The following is a 16,759-nucleotide window of genomic DNA, read 5'->3' on the forward strand; positions in this document are numbered from 1 at the left end:
GATGAATCTGTATAGTTTCTTTTATAGCTTACGAGAAAGAGGTGTAGTATGCCAATTTTTCTGTTATTACCGAGAAAGTCTGATAACTTAAGGTGTGTCTGTCAGATATCTTCATTGTAAACATCTTTTCCCTTTTTAATTAAAAAAGAGTCTGTGGGGTGATAATTTCAATAACATTATTTTTTCTCCAACAAACTTTCACTGAATGGTTTTAGCATCCTCTATTTATCCTTGAATCAATTATTAAATAAGGATTGCAAAATGGTGATTTCTCATTAAACCATTTCTTCTTTATTTATTATTTCCCCTATATATATTATTTTCCTATAAAGGAGATCTTTTTCTCTTTTCTGTTTTTCTATCCCTCTCTCTCTGAGTTTTACTATGGGAATTATGGATATTTAAGTTTATATTATTCAGTGTGGCTAGTGGCAGCACTCAAAGTGCTTCAAAGAAATGCTTGGTCCACTTTCAGTTTCTTGTCACAATCACAGGACACTTTATAAAACATACAGATGCATAATGTAAGGTCATACATCATATATGAATATTGGGCACAGTGACCAGTATCCTGTTGAAATGAACTAAACTTGCATACTCCTGAACCATGTCCATACTTACTGGGAGTCAAGCCAGTGAAGAGCTTTTTCATCTTCTCAAACTGAAACTCTGTGCCCATTAAACCCTAACTCCTGATATCCCTCTCCCCTAGTCCCTGGTAACTACCATTCCACTTCTGTTTCTATGAATTTGACTACTTTAGCTGCTTCAATAAGGGGAATCATATAATATTTGTGTTTTTGTTTTTAGTTTTTAAGCAGCTCACAACCCTATTAATTATTTTAAAATATTTTGTTGAAAAAGGAAAAACTGTATAAAAGATTGACAGCATCATTGAGTTTATTACACAGTTTTCAACTTATCAGAAAGACAAATCACTGACAACACGGGGAACAAGGCCCCCCTTATTTTTCCTGTTTGCCATCAGGAATTAAAACTGAAAATTGTATCATTTGAGTAAAAACAAAACAAAAAATGGGAAGAAAAAAAATTCTCCAGGTAAATGGTTTCTCCCACATTCTAGATATATTTTCCCTTAGACTATCAGCTCACTTGATTATCTCTGCATTTTAAAAAGATATGATATGCTTAGAGTGGATGCGAAGAGGAGAAGGAGGGACTCCAAAGGTTGAGGAGAGAGGTGGTGAGGATGGAACTAGGGGTGGGGACAGATCCAACAGGTGAAGGGCTGAAGGAGGGCAACTGAAGTGTGGTGGCACATGTAGGGCCTACCTTCCAGGTAGATGAGGGTCCAAGGTGCTGAGGGTATGGTCCATCTACCAGCAGAATCACTAGTATCTCAGAGGTGGTTCCATGGGGATATCCCCTGTCTTGAGACTCAGACACACATTTTTGAGACTATGCCTCAAACTGTGATGGGTTCTAACACGTGCCTGGCCTCTGGTCCACTTTTTCTACGTTAAGAATTTTTCCTGTAGGAGTTCCAATGATTTGTAAACAGTTTTCAGAAGCTTTTACCACCTCAGTATACTCTTTGGATTGGCCATTTGCTCCATTCTCTGCAAATTTCAACTCTACCACATTATAGATTCCTACCCGAAATTGCTGCTGGTCTGTGGTCCACCAGGAGAAGTTGCCCACCTACCTCATCTATTTTATAGGCCATTGTAGGCATGCAGAACCACAGGGGTCTTGTTGCTGAGCTTGGAGCTGGCTCCTGGCAAAAAGGAGGAGGTGACTCCGTGCTGCTATCCTGTCATCTGAGGGCTATGAGGTGGCCATCAGCACATCATCATATAGGTCAATGTGATCCGTAATGCTAAACTCCAGGTTCTGATTTTTTTTTAAGATTTTGTTATTTATTCATGAGAGCTATGGAGAGAGAGAGGGGCAGAGACACAGGCAGAGGGAGAAGCAGGCTCCGTGCAGGGAGCTCGATGTGGGACTCTATCCCAGGACCCTGGGATCATGCCCTGAGCCAAAGGCAGATGCTTAACTGCTGAGCCACCCAGGCATCTCTCCAGGTTTTGATTGAACTCTTTGTCCATATATTTATCAATCAAGTTCACTCCTTCTGAGATGGTTCCAGAAGGAAGGGGGAGAACCCAGAAAGAGGCTTATTTCACTTAGCATAATGTTCTCAAGGTTCATCCACAAACTATAGCATGAATAAGGATTTCCTTCTTTTTTGTTTAAGGCTGAATAATACCCCATTGTATGTATATACATATGCTTACCCATTCATTAGTCAATGGTCAGTGGATTGCTTTCACCTCTTGGCTATTGTGAATGGTGCAGCTACGAACATGGATGTGCAGATATTTCTTCAAGACCCTGCTTTCAGTTCTTTTGGATATATATCTGGAAGTGGAATTGGTGAACACTTTCCTTCCTTGTTAAGGCTGAATAATATTCCATTGTATGTGTATACCACATTTTGTTTATCCATTCATCCCTCCATGGACATTTGGGTTGTTTCCCCCTTTTGGCTATCATGAATAATACTACCATGAACATGGGTGTACAGATCTGTTTCTAGGTTCCTTCTTGATGAATGCCTGAGGCTCCCTGTTAATTTGTTCATTCATTATGCCTACTATGTGCCAAGAATAGTTGCAAGCCACAGGATACCTCAGTGATTAATCAGATAAAAGCATCTGCTCTATTAGCACTTAAATTTCAAGGAGGGAAGGTATTCCATAAAAAAGAAATATAATAAATAATGTATTAAGTGATATTATGATACATGACTTGGGGAAGAATAGGGCAGAGTTAGAGTGATAAGATGAAATGGATGGGTTGCAATTTTTAAGTGGGATGCTCAGGATAGGCCTCACTAAGAAGTGGCATTTGGGCAGAAACTTGACAGAGCTTAGGGAGCAAAGTTCAGAAAATAAGTTCTATTCAGCCATCAGGGAGAAATGATAAGAGCATCAATTTAAGTAATTTCTTAACCAAAATTTGAAATGTGTAAAGAATTAAGTTTTTAGGATTATGTCAGTGATAATCTTTTCTCTGGCAGACATAATTGAGTGCTATTATATATAAAATACAGCTTGTGACACAGCTTTCTCTGTATTCACCGAACTCTTTTATTTCCTACCTGGGCTCACAGGAAGACTACTTTTCCCAGACTCCAGTATCTAGGTGGGACTGGTGTGACTAGTTCTGGGTAAAAGAATGCAGATAGAAATCATGTAGGCCACCAGGTCTCCACCTCCCTGGTGGTCCTTCACCATCCCTCATCATTCTCTCTCTTTCCCTCTGCACTTGGGATGGATAGAGGTTCCAAGGCTCTAGGGGAGAGATGAGCCACAATATGAAAGAAGCCTGGGCCCCTGAGCCCTGCCAACTTGACAACATTTTGAGATGAGCAAGAATTAAGCCTTTTGCGTGGGTGTAAGCCATTGAGATTTTGGGTTGTTACAGCAGTAAGCCAATTCTAATACGTATCTTATCCTAACATATAGCTGAAGCCAGCTGGAAGCTATTTCTTTTCCAGTTATGTGTAAAGCAAACAACCCTACATTGAGTCCCAGGTAGACAGTTCCTTAGACAGATGGTGCTGCTTTTCTTGCACAACTTTCTGCTGCTCCCACCTGAGGTTTGCTGGGCGTTAGAAAATAAGGCCTTCCCTACTTTGAATAAAGCTTTGCCCCTCTGTGCAGGACTTCCCATGCACTGTATCACAAAAGGTGCTTCTGCGATAATGGCAGGGCCTTCAGGGTAAAACTATATCTGACATAGTCTTAAATATATAGACTCCTTAAATATACAATCTTAAATATATAACTTCCTGACTTCATTCGTGTACCTCAGAAGTAAAATGTTGCCTGATATCTCCCAGTCACTTCCTGTTCTTTTTCATCCCACTCAGATGGAACAATCATTGTCCCCTCTTTCTAGTTTTTTCTAAAATGTCTGAGCTGTGTCTCTCAGGTGTTTTTGTTTATTTTTGTTTTACTGTTTTGTTTTCCAGTCCCTAGGAAAGTAAAACACTTTTCTTCATGGGTCTTAGCTTTAAATCAATGGCATACCTCAGATGGTTCAACAGGAGAGGAGGCAAGATGGTGTACCAATTCATCTGGTCCCACAAACTTACCTAGATAACTTTCAAAACATTCTGAATACCTACAGATTCGACCTGAGATATAAAGAGAGAACAGCTACAATGCTACAGAGAGAAAAGTGATTGCTTCACTGGCATACCTCAGGTTTTGACTAAAGAAGTTATTTTAATGAATTTGATGTCTATTCTTGATTTGGTAGTTCTGGGAATGGGTTGATTATCCAAGGTTCTAAAATGTTGGTCAGTTTTCCTGAGTTCCCTGTAGTTCACTAACATCTTGTAGCAGACAGTTGGAGCGCCCTGAGCCACACTCCTGGCTCACCTGAGTTCGTAATCATTTGAACCATTCCATGCATTCTGACAACATCCTACCTCAAGTGTGTGCAAGGTATCTCTCTGCTTTTCTTAGTGCTTTCTCAGAAGCTGTGGAAGTTTGCTCAATTGGCTTGTGGGTTTAGGGGAACCCAAGGTAAAACAGCTGGGAATGGAAGTGCTAGATAAAGCAAACCCTCAGGATGGGACACTGAAACTGGTGAGATGAAAACAAGGACCCCACTCTTACAGTGGTATGTGGAATGGAAAGAACCTCTGGTGAGCTTTTCCTCATAACTGCTAAGAATCTCACTAGTAGAAGACTGGCATGAGGGTTAGGTAGAGGGGGGAAGCACTGACTTCCACGGTTGCTCTAGTACTTATGAGGTAAGTATGAGGACCATGGCCCTCCACCCTCAGAACTCAGGATGGGACATGGGAGCTGGTCAGTGAACAGTCCCTGTAAATGGCCAATGTCTTATCTCAAGCATGTGCCAGGGATCTCTCTGCTTTTTGCCTTAGGACTTCCTCCAAAGTCTTTTTGGTTCACAAAGAGGTGATTCAGAGGTGTGTGGGGTGGGGAAATTAATGCCTGAGGGGATAAACTTCAATGAATGAGGAAGAAGTTAGGGAGTGAATCACCCAGCCTCCCTGTCTTTCAGTGGGCTAATTATGAGACACATTTTCCAGTTTCTTTGAGGGTCTGCAGTGGGAGTGAGTCCCTGATGTCCACAGCAGTAAAAAGTCTCCCTGTTTTGGCCTCTTTTTTGCCCAGAAAGTCACCATGTTTTATTCTCTCTCCTGTTCTGTCTCCCTATCTCAGTAGCCTCACTCTTGCTCCCTGGAGTCACCTCCCAGTTCAACTACCACACCCCAGTTCTTGTCTCACATTTTGCTTTTAGGGGAGCACAAACTAAAGCTCTTCTGTGCTAGAATTTCAAGTTCCTAAAATTCATATCTGGGTAGCAGAGTACATTAGGAACCAGTTAACCTATTAAAATATCCTCACTTGGAAAACATATCCTAGGTTAGCATTAGCTGATTCTTGATAATATTGGTATTCTCAAAATTGTACATTTCACTCTCTACCTCAAGTACATTCAGGGAGGATGCAAAATTTTTCCTACAAATACTACCCAAGCCCTGTGGAAAGTCCTTGACAGCAGAGCTGAGACAGTAGAGGGAAAGCAAGAGGGAACTTAACTCCTGTAAAGCTGCTGGTCTGAGACAAGGGTTAAAAGTTTCCATAGGCTTAAATACCTCCTTCTGGGAAACAGAACAAATGACAGACAACAACCGCCAGGGGAACAATGGTTGTCTGAGCAAAATAAGAAGTAACAGTTTAAAGCCTGCTTCCACAAGGTATTTCTGTTTTCCAGGAGCCCTAAAGAACACCGACCACAAAGAAAGGCATCCTGTGGACTGTCTTGTGTCCAAGACTGTTACTAAAAAGTAACAGTCACAAGATAATGACCGTGGGACTGAAGGACACTTCCCCACTCACAGTTCCTCACCCTCTGGAAAAGTGTCTTTATAAGCCTCCCAAACTCCCTGTTCAGGGAGTGACATTCCTCTTTCTAATCAGCTCCCTTATATACAAGTTATCTCTAATAAACCCAATGAGTTATCCCTTGTCTCGTGTTCAGTGTTCATTTCTGTGGCAAGACCTGGTCTTGGGGGTCTGGTAACAAAGTCAGGTAAGGCTTACAATAAGGGTGAGCAAATAACCGGAACCACTATATTTCATACAGAGCAGCTGTTATTAAAAGCAATAATGGGACCTAATTAGGTCTAGTGCAATTGAAAGTAATTGCATTTTCTGATGTAAGCACTTCAGTGTGTCTGAGTGCTTAGCCTTAGTTCTCCGTGCTAACTCCCATCACTTATTTGCCCTGCTGTTAGTTAAGACCTATTTTGCCTGAATTATTATCATTTCTGTTAGAGTTTGTATCTGACTGACTTTTGACCTGTACAACATCAGATGTCTCTGTTTCTACCTTTATCAGGAAAAAATATCCTTCCTGGTTTATATCCCAGATCTTGAAATATTCTCTCTTTGGTAGACACAAGCCTTACCACTTCATTTGAAAGCTTCCCGAATCTCATTTTGTTTCTTTTATCTTCTCTCTTAGGAGTACAATATAATAATGGCTCCAGCCTCTCCAAACTTGGAACCCCTTAGAGCCCTCCTTTTCTGATTCCCCAGGAGAGGCCTTAAGCCCCAGGCAGGCAGTGAGATTCAGACTGGTTGTTTAGATGTTCTTTGTCTTCACTGTGGTGGTTTTCCTTTTTTTCTTTAAAGATTTTATTTATTTGTTTATGAGAGACACAGAGAGGGAAGCAGAGACATAGGCAGGGAACCTGATGTGGGGCTCGATCCCAGGACCCCAGGATCACAACCGGAGCCAAAGGCAGACACTCAATCACTGAGCCACCCAGGCACCCCACTATGGTGGTTTTCCATTAGAAATTCCTTGATCTCAAAAATAACATCCTTGTAATTCAGTTTCTAGTGCAAAGTCATGCACAGAAAAACACTTAATATAATGTGTTTGTTTTGTTTTGTTGTTTTGTGTTTGTTTTTTTAGGGAGGAGAGGGAGAGAGAATCTTTGGCAGCCTCCACATCCAGCCCGATACAGAGCTCCATCTCACAACCCTGAGATCATGACCCTAGTGGAAATCAAGAGCCGGTCACTTAACCCACTGAGCCGCCCAGGTGTCCCTTAATACAGTCTTTTATAAATAAAAGCTGAAGGGCACCTGGGCGGCTCAGTGAGTAAGCATCCAGCTCTTGGTGTTGGTACTGGGATCCAGCCCCAGGTCTGGCTCTGTGCTCAGCAGGGAGTCTGATTGAAGAGTCTTTCACTCTGTCCCTCTCCCACTCTCAAGCTCTTTCTCAGTCTCTAAAATTAATAAATAAGTCTTAAAAATAAGTTAAGACTGAGCCAGATTTAAATCCAGAGAACACACAAAAAATTTTTTTAATGTGACATCTTAATATAATCTAACAAGTGAACAATATTTTGCCTTGGGTTAATATTAGAAGGCTGGCTAGCAGGTTCACATAGCTATAATATACTTCTTAATACTTAGAAGCCAAAAGCAATTTAAAAACACATAGAAAGCACTAAGCTATATGAGTTGGAGAGAGGAGAGTAACAGAATCAACCATATTCCTATACAATGTTTAGTGTTCTCTATGGTATAAAAATAGTGATATAGTAATACCCTATATCCATTATCAGTGCTATTCCTTTGTGTTACACAGCTCTAAAGAGCATAAGAGGAATTATGGTACTGGATAGGAGCTAGGTCCACTGAGCAAATATTTAAGGAATATTGAACACAACTGGAAGGACAGAGATTATCTAATTCGACTCCATGATTTTACACCTGTAGACTTAGAGGTAAAGAGGCTTGCTTAGGGCACCAAGGTAGTTTGTGGAACAATGAGTCTTGTGACTGCTTGGATGGTATCCTTCTAACATTCTGTGTGGATATAGAGAGTAACCTATTGGTTCTTCTCAGCTGTAGGCTTATCAGGAAACCAGGACAGATTTTTAGGGATCTAGGTAAAAGGCGGGGGCGGGAATCTTCAACTGCAGACTAAAGTTTTATGAACAAAGATGCTCATTATAGACTGTTTATAATAGCCAACAAATTAGAAATTATCTGAATTTCAACAATGAGGGAATTGTTAAGTAAATAGTAGGATAATGGAGTAATAGGATAACACAATGGAATACTGTGTAGACATTAGGAGTATTCTATTAAAAAAAAAGTTTAATACCATGCAGGAGAAGCAGGATACTAAATTTATATTTGGTATCATCTTATTGGGTAGACATGAATATAATGTATAAAAAAAATAGAACAAAAGCATACTGAAATGATACCTGGCTGTCATGTACCTTCAGGTGCTGAAACTGGGTGGTGATTTTTATTTTTATTTATTTTTAAAAAGATCTTATTTATTTATTTGAGAGAGAGAGTGCAGTGGATAGAGGGGGAGGGAGAAAGAGAGAATCCCAAGCAGACTCTGCACTGAGTGTGGAGGCCCATGCATAGCTTGATCTCATGACCCTGAGATCATGACCTCAGCCAAATCGAGTCTGATCCTTAACTGACTGAGCCATCCACCTGCCCCTGATTTTTATTTCTTAAAAAATTATGTTCTAAGGTTGCCTGGCTGGCTCAGCCAGGAGAACATGGGACTCTTGATCTCAGGGTTGTGAGTTCAAGCCTCATTCTGGGCTTAGAGCTTACATATAAACAAACAAATAAAGTTCTCAACTTTCCATAATGACTTTTCTAACAGGAAATACTTTTAGGCAGAAACAATATGATGATCTAAAATGTATTAATCAAAACCTATACATTTTCACATGAAAGAGAGTTTTCAATATTTTGCATCAATCTTTTTTTGTTTGTTTTTGCATCAATCTTTGAATAAGAGAGGATGCATCTCAGGAAAAGCTACAATTTTCATCACAACAATGTACTGCTGTGGATATTTTTGACATGCCAAATACAGAGGAAGTAACGTCAGAAAATATCAACTGGTTTTAAAGTTAATTTGCGACCCTGACAAGAAAACTAGTAAACTTTCAGATTTTTGTCTTTTTACTCTAGGTTCAACTTTTTCCCCTTATTTCATTTATTTTAAAGATTTTATTTATTTATTTGAGAGAGAGCCGGCATGAGTGGTGGGGGAGGGGCAGAGAGGGAAGGAGAAGCAGACTACCCACTGAGCAGGGAGCCTGACCTGGGGCTCTATCCCAGGATCCTTTGATCATGACCTGGATCCGAAGGCAGATGCTTATCCAACCGAACCACCCAGGCACCCCTCTTTCTCCATTACTTAAAATTCATTCATAAACACCCTGATTTTATCTTGTGTGATAGAATAAAAATCATGGTCTTTGTGTTTCAGGTCCTCTGAGAAGCAGATTCCAAGATGGGGTTAGATGCACACGAGAGGGTAATGGATGTGATGGATGAGGAGGGGAGGGCAGAACTAGGCAGGAAGACCCTTTAGATGGAAAAAAAGGTCCAACTCCTATGGAAGCAGAGAGGAAGGGGAGGTTGGGTAGTACCGAGTCTCAGACTGCCGTACAGTTCCCAGAGAAGTTTAGGCAGGCCAACAGGGAGTCTTTGAGCCAAATTACCCATTGAAGGAGTCTGGAGTTTCACACAAATAGACACATTTGTACCTCATTGTGGGGGTGGCCTGTGGGAATTGTGACCTTGGTGCCCGTACAGTGGTACATTCAGAGGGATAGCTATTAGAGCCAGAGTCAATTATGCTCATTACTGGTGGTATTTGGCTAGCCCAAGTTCAGGGCCACCACGGTCATTAAGATACACATTACAAGGAGATGGCTGGCTGGCTGGTTCCCTAAGTCTTTGAAACACACAATGAGTGACTTTGGCATTTTCTTATACTAAGTTATACTCTCTGCAGGTATGCTAAGAGGCAATGTCTCAAGCAATTTAGGAGTGAAGCACATCTGCATTTGTGGGCAAATAATGCATATCACTTTCTGATTCCTAACACATGAAGAAATAGTTATTGTATGCATATTTAACTTCTCCAGATGAACTTTGGCTGGGGATACTCAGCTTATCTATTCTGCTGTACTTTGGTTTTGCTAATTATCTATTTCAGGTAAATATAATGAAGATAATAATGTATTGCAAATGAGATACCAATTCAGAACATTTCACAGTATTTCCTTTGGAAGTATTGGCTCAACAGATTATAATTACTGGAAAGCAGAAATGTAAAGCTGTCATACAAATTGAAGCGTTTCTACTATTTCTCTGAGGCGTGTAATCAATTCAGCGGAAGTAATCAACAAAACCAGTTGTTTATTGTTATGCAGTCCAAATTGCCTACTGGTTAACTGGGTTTCTTCAGATTTAATTGACTAGCTGTTGAGCTGCTGTGATAACATACCAGCATACCTAAATGGCTTTTAAGGTGGTAAGATTGCTGAAAGGCCACTATGGCTAATATTAATGAGTAAAACTCCTTTCAATTATTTTACACTTTGAAATAAAGACACTATTGAATTGTAAAATGGTCAACATAGCCAGTAAGTTTAAATAATACAACTGTTTATTGATTTTTGGAATTACCTTGCTATAACTGAGGAGTGACTTAAATTTTGTCTCTGGAATCTTCTTTTTCAGTGTGCCCTTGTATTACCCGGGCAGAATAAACCCTGGATGCCCTGCTCATGGTAGGAGTTCAATGACTACTACTTATTTTTTTTTTTAACTGAAGTATAGTTGATATACAATGTTACATTAGTTTCAGGTATACAACATAGTGTATACACTGTACTTTACAACTCTATATGTTATGTTCACAAAGTGTAGCTACCATCTGTCACCATATAACGCTATTACAATACCACTGACTATACTCTGTAGGAGGTACTTTTCATCCCTATGATTTACACACTTTATAACTGGAAGCCTATACCTTCAGCTCACTCATTTTGCTCATCTCCCCCACACTTTCTGACAACCACCAGTTTGTTCTCTTTATTTATGGGTCTGTTTCTGCTTGTTTTGTTTGTTCATTTGTTTTCTCTTTTAGATTCAACATATAATTCAAATCATATGGTATTTGTCTTTCCTCTGTCTGATTTATTTTACTGAGCATAATACCCTCTAAGTCCATCTCTGTTGTTACAAAGGAAAAGATCTTATTCTTTTTATGGCCGAGTAATACCCCATTGTGTGTGTGTATGTGTGTGTGTGTGTATATATATATATTCCACATTTTCTTTATCATTCATCTATGTAGGTCAATATTTGGTTTGCTTCCATGTCTTGGTTATTGTAAATAATGCTGTAACAAACATAGGAGTGCACATATATTTTTGAATTAATGTTTTCGTTTTTTTTTTTTTTTTTTTTTGCTAAATACCCAGTAGTGGAATTATTGAATCATATGGGATTTCTATTTTTCATTTTTTGAGGAAATGCCATACTGTTTTCCATAGTGGCTGCACCAAATTACATTCCCATCAACAGTGTGTGAGAGTTCCTTTTTTTCCACATCCTCATCAACATTTGTAGTTTCTTGTGTTTTTTATACCAGCCATTCTATCTGGTATAAGGTGATTATCTCATTGTGGTTTTGATTTGCATTACTTTGATGATTAGTGATGTTGAGCATCTTTTCATGAGTCTGTTGGCCTTCTGCATGTCTTCTTTGGAGAAATGTCTATTCAGGTCCTCTGTCCATTTTTAATTGAATTATTTGGGGGTTTTTTGGTGTTGAGTTCTGGCGGGTAGCCTGATATAGGCCTTGATCCCATGAACCTGGGATCACACCCTGAGCCAAAGACAGACACTAAACCGCTGAGCCACCAGGGAGTCCCGTATAAGTTCTTTATATATTTTGGATATTAACCTCTGGTTGGATATATGATTTGCAAATATCATCTCCCATTTAGTAGGTTGCCTTTTTGTTTTGTTGATAGTTTCTTTTGTTGCGCAAACACCTTTTATTTTGGTATAGTCTCCACAGTTTATTTTTGCTTTTGTTTCCTTTGCCTGAAAGTATTGTTAAGGTTGATGTCAAAGAGATTACTGCCTATGTTTTATCCAGGAGTTTTATGGTTTCAGGTCTCACATCTAGGTCTTTAATCCATTCTGAGTTTATTTTTGTGTATGGTGTCAGAAAGTGGTCCATTTAAAAAAAAAACGATTGTAATAAGAACACTTAACATGAGATCTACTCTCTTAAAATTTTAAGTGTACAGGGATGCCTGGGTGGCTCAGTGGTTGGAGCACCTGCCTTTGGCTCAGGGTGTGATCCCGGGTTCATGGGATCAAGGCCTACATCAGGCTACCCGCCAGAAGCCTGCTTCTCCTTTTGCCTGTCTCTGCCTCTCTCTCTGTGTCTCTCATGAATAAATAAATAAAATCTTAAAAAAAAATTAGTGTACAACACATTATCAATGACTGTAGGCACAATGTTGTACAGCAGATCTCTAGAGCTTATTCATTTTGCTTAACTGCAACTTTATTCCTGTTGATTAGTAATTCCCAGTCCCTGGCAACCACTATTCTACTCTTTGAAACTATGAATTTGACTATTTTAGACAACTAATATAAGTGGAATCATGCAGTCTTTGTCTTCCATGATTGGTTTATTTTACTTAGCATGTTGTCCTCTAGGTTCATCCATGTCGTTGCATATTGCAGATTTCCTTCTGAATGATATTCCATTGTATGTATATACCACATTTTCTTTATACTTTCATCAGCTGAATGTATTTAGGTTGTTTCTACTCTTTGTGAATAGTGTAGCAATGAACATGGAAGTGCACTATCTCTTCAAGATCCTGATTTCAATTCTTTTGAATAAATATCCAGAAGTGAGGAATCTTCATACTGTTTTTGCATAGTGGCTGCACCATTTTTCAGTTTTCCCAACACCATTTGTTGAAAAACTGTCCTTTCCCCATTGTGTATTCTTGGCACTCTTGTTGAAGATCAGTTAATTGCACATACATGGATTTATTTCTGGGCTCACTATTCTGTCCCATTGATCTACATGTCTCTCCTTAGGCCAGTACCATGTTGTTGTGGTTACAACTGCTTTGTAAAATATTTTGAAATCAAGAAGTATGATACCTCTGGTTTTATTCTTCTTTCTCAAGACTGATTTGCCCATTCATGGTCTTTCGTGGTTCCATGTGAATTGTAGAATTATTTTTTTCTATTTATGTAAAAAATTCCAATGGGGTTGTGATGGGGAGTGCATTGAATCTGTAGATCATTTTGGATAGCTTTGATATTTTAACAATATTAAGTCTTCCAAACAATGAATATAGGATGTCTTCTCATTTGTGTCTTCTTTGATTTTTTCCATCAACGCTTTGTAGTTTCAGCACACGAGTCTTTTACCTCCTTGGTTAAACTTATTCCTTAGTATCTTATTCTTTTTGGTGCTATTATAAATTGAATTTTTTCAGTGTCCTTTTCAGATTGTTTATTTTATGTATAGAAACACAAGTGAATTTTGTATGTTGATTTTTGTATACTGCAGCATTACTGAGTTTATTAGTTCTAAGTTTTCTTGTGGAGTCTATAGTGTTTTCTGTGTTTAATAAGATCATGTCATCTGCAAAAAGAGATGATTTTATTTCTTCCTTTCTAATTTGGATGTCTTTTTATACTTTTTCTTGCCTAATTGCTCTGGCTAGGACTTCCAATATACTATGTTGAATGAAAGTGGCAAAAGTGGGCATCCTTGCCTTGTTCCTGACGTTACAGGTAAAGTTTTCAGTTTTTTACCACTGAGTATGCTGTTAGCTATAGGCTTTTAATATTTGGCTTTATTTCAATGACTGTATTTCTTGAAGAGAAAGAATGGATGAGACACTTTCAGTCTGTGATTCATTCTCAAAGTGTGGTTCCTAGACCTAGCAGCAACAGCATGCACCCAGGAACTTGTTAGAAGTACAAATCCTCTCAGGCTCACCCCAGACCTACTGAATCTGAAACTTTGGGAGTACAGCCAGCAGTCTGCATTCCAACAAATCATCCAGATGATTTTGATGCATGCTAGGAAGAAGTCTGGCTATCAGCATTTCCCATGTATATTTTTCAGAATGTGGCATATTAACAAGTGTTATGTAACAGAAGAGTTTTTTATTTTGAATACATTTGGGAACTTTTGAGCTAAAAAAAAGCTAAATAGAACTCATGGACCATGCTCACAGAGGTTCCCTCTGGGTCATTTCTCCTGATCCGTCACTAGTTATAGGAACCTGCTTATGTCCCACAAATAGCACATTTCATGTCCTTTCTCCAAAGAATCTAGTTTCTCATCCCTCCCAGCCATTCAGAGATAGTTCTCCTTCTATCATTCCAAAGTCCACCTTTCTTTTATCTACCCCAGTATGACTGACAGTGGGGAAACAGTGTGGTCTGCTGCCCCACTCACTCTGCTGCAGGGTAATCACAGTAATTAATGAGCAACGTATTAACCAAAGAGTAGGTTGTTCAGTCCTAAGTAACTACTCTTTTGGGACACAGTGAAATATATATTTAGAAAAAAGACATTTTTCTGCAAGGACACAGTCTTGCTAAAGACATAGCCAATTCCTATTTCTAAACTGAATGAAACATCTCCGTCTGAGGCATCTATATTTGTGCTATTTCAGTGGTTCAGTCCTCCCAAAATTAATGTGGAGTTATTTGCTTTACATTTCTCTGCAATGCAGAACCTAGCAAAGGCCTGCCCACAGAATAGATTCCAGTTTCCATTTTAAAATGCAGAAATTGGTTATGGGCCCCCGGATAGCAGCTTCTTCTTTTCAGCAACTTAGAATTCAAACTCTACCTCCAGCAACAGGAAGAAACTTCAGGCAGCTTAAATATACTGGTGTGTCCCTGATATAGGACTTATATGAGAGAGTCTAAATTACCTTTTCACTTAAGAAAAAAAAATGAATATACTCCAAAGCTTTCAAATTTTAGTTTAGTTTCCCTGTCAGTTCGACACTGTAAGCCAAAGAGCAGGAGGAGAGCATGCAGAAAAAAGGATTATTCCAGACTCTAAAAAAACAATACTGTGTGTCTTGTCTGCCTTTACTTGGATCAAGATATATCCCTATACAATAAAGTACAAACCTCTAATGGCTGTGTAGGAAAGAAGCCTTCCAAAGCACAGACCCTACAGAAAATGGATAAAATCTGGGTGAGAAAGAACTTGGAAATTAACTTAAGCATGATTTAAACCGTCTTAAAGGAAAACACCAAATTATGCCAAGTTGCTTGTGCCCTGTCATAATGAGAACAATTCAGTTCCAAAGGAGAAGGGGCATTGATTTAAGGATTGTTGGCATAGGGAACAATAGATGACGTGTCATCCCTTTATCCTATAATAAGTGTGTGTCATCCCAGTCTTTCCTCCAGTTCCTCTGACTCAAATTCATGCATTGTTAAAAACTTATTAAAATGAACTGAATCAGAGCACTGCAGACAACAAAAATAGAGACAGTTTTTGACGCCAAGCCAAATAATTTTGGCTCTTCTTCCCAACGTTCATGTAAACAAACTGTCAGACACCCATACATGCGAATGGAAAATTATTCACAAAGGGGGCTGATCACTGAGGTTCTCAGAACAGTTCTAACAGCAGGGAATTAACTCACTGACATGTTGTCTGTGGAGGGCTGTTCCTTTCCTTAGTGTCATGTCATATTAACAGGTATTTCATTTTATGTTGTCCACCATGGAACACAAAACTCTCATGTAAATTATAGTAATTAAAACCCAGGTCTTTCTAAGCAGAAACAATAAGCCTTTTCCCCATGTGCTGCTGCTTCTTTCTCCATGTGGAAAGGAGATGCAGAATAATTGTTCCAAAAGTTTGGAGGTCAGATCTTAGGAAATAATCATTAATAAAGCAGTCACAATTATCACATGATTTCCCTCATTTGTGGAAAATAAGAAATAGTGAAAGGGACCAATAGGGAAGAGGAGGAAACTGAGTGGGGAAAAATTGGAGAGGAAGACTCCTGACCCTGGGAAACAAAGGGTTGCAGAAGGGGATATGGGTGGAGAGATGGGATAACTGTGTGATAGGCATTAAGGATGGCACACGATGAGATGAGCACTGAGTCTTTTACTATATGTTGGCAAATTGAATTTCAATAACAAAAACATACTTGGTAAAGCAGTCACATCTATTAAAAAGATGGTGAAGGGGAAGAAATGGGGGTGTAGAGCACCAAAAATTCATACAGGAGCTAGAAGAAACTGAATCTAGGGAGATGACCACATTAAAAACATAACTGGATTTTAAATGTGCTCAATAAATACATGCTAAAGGTTTTGTCACAATTGAGTAACAGTTATAGATTGTAATGGATCCATGAAACAAAAAGTTTTAGTTGTAGTAGAGATTGCCAAATACTCTCCAACATCTGTCCTCCCATCTTTTATAGCATAGGATTTGTAGCTGACTACGTGGCCCACTAGTTTGTCTACATAGCCCAGGCCCTAGAAGCCAGCTGTGACCTAGAGGGATGCACACAGGGGGATTCGGGCAGAAGTGGCACATGCATCTCCCTGGCTGCCCTTGAAGAGAAGAAGCATGCCCTCCACTTCCCTTCTCTGTCCACAGGTGGAAATGTGGATGAAGATGTAGGTACAGCTGAGGGCAAACCTTAATGATGAGGACCCATAAGACAGAATCCAGGGTCCTGAGACCATGGTGTTGTCAAAGCAGCTCCTGACCACTCACATATAATTAGAGAAATAAACTATCTTGTTTAAGTAATACTGTTTAGATTAACTGTCATAAAAGCTGAATGTATATT

At 39.2% G+C, this 16,759-nt stretch overlaps 1 pseudogene; it reads right to left on the bottom strand.

The window, feature by feature from the left end:
• Positions 1 to 1,130: 1,130 nt before the first annotated feature.
• On the bottom strand, positions 1,131 to 4,446 carry LOC112921307 (cleavage and polyadenylation specificity factor subunit 7-like; annotated as a pseudogene).
• Between the last annotated feature and the right edge of the window lie 12,313 nt (positions 4,447 to 16,759).

This window comes from Vulpes vulpes, chromosome 6 (genome assembly GCF_048418805.1).
Source record: "Vulpes vulpes isolate BD-2025 chromosome 6, VulVul3, whole genome shotgun sequence".
Taxonomy (NCBI): Eukaryota; Metazoa; Chordata; class Mammalia; order Carnivora; family Canidae; genus Vulpes; species Vulpes vulpes.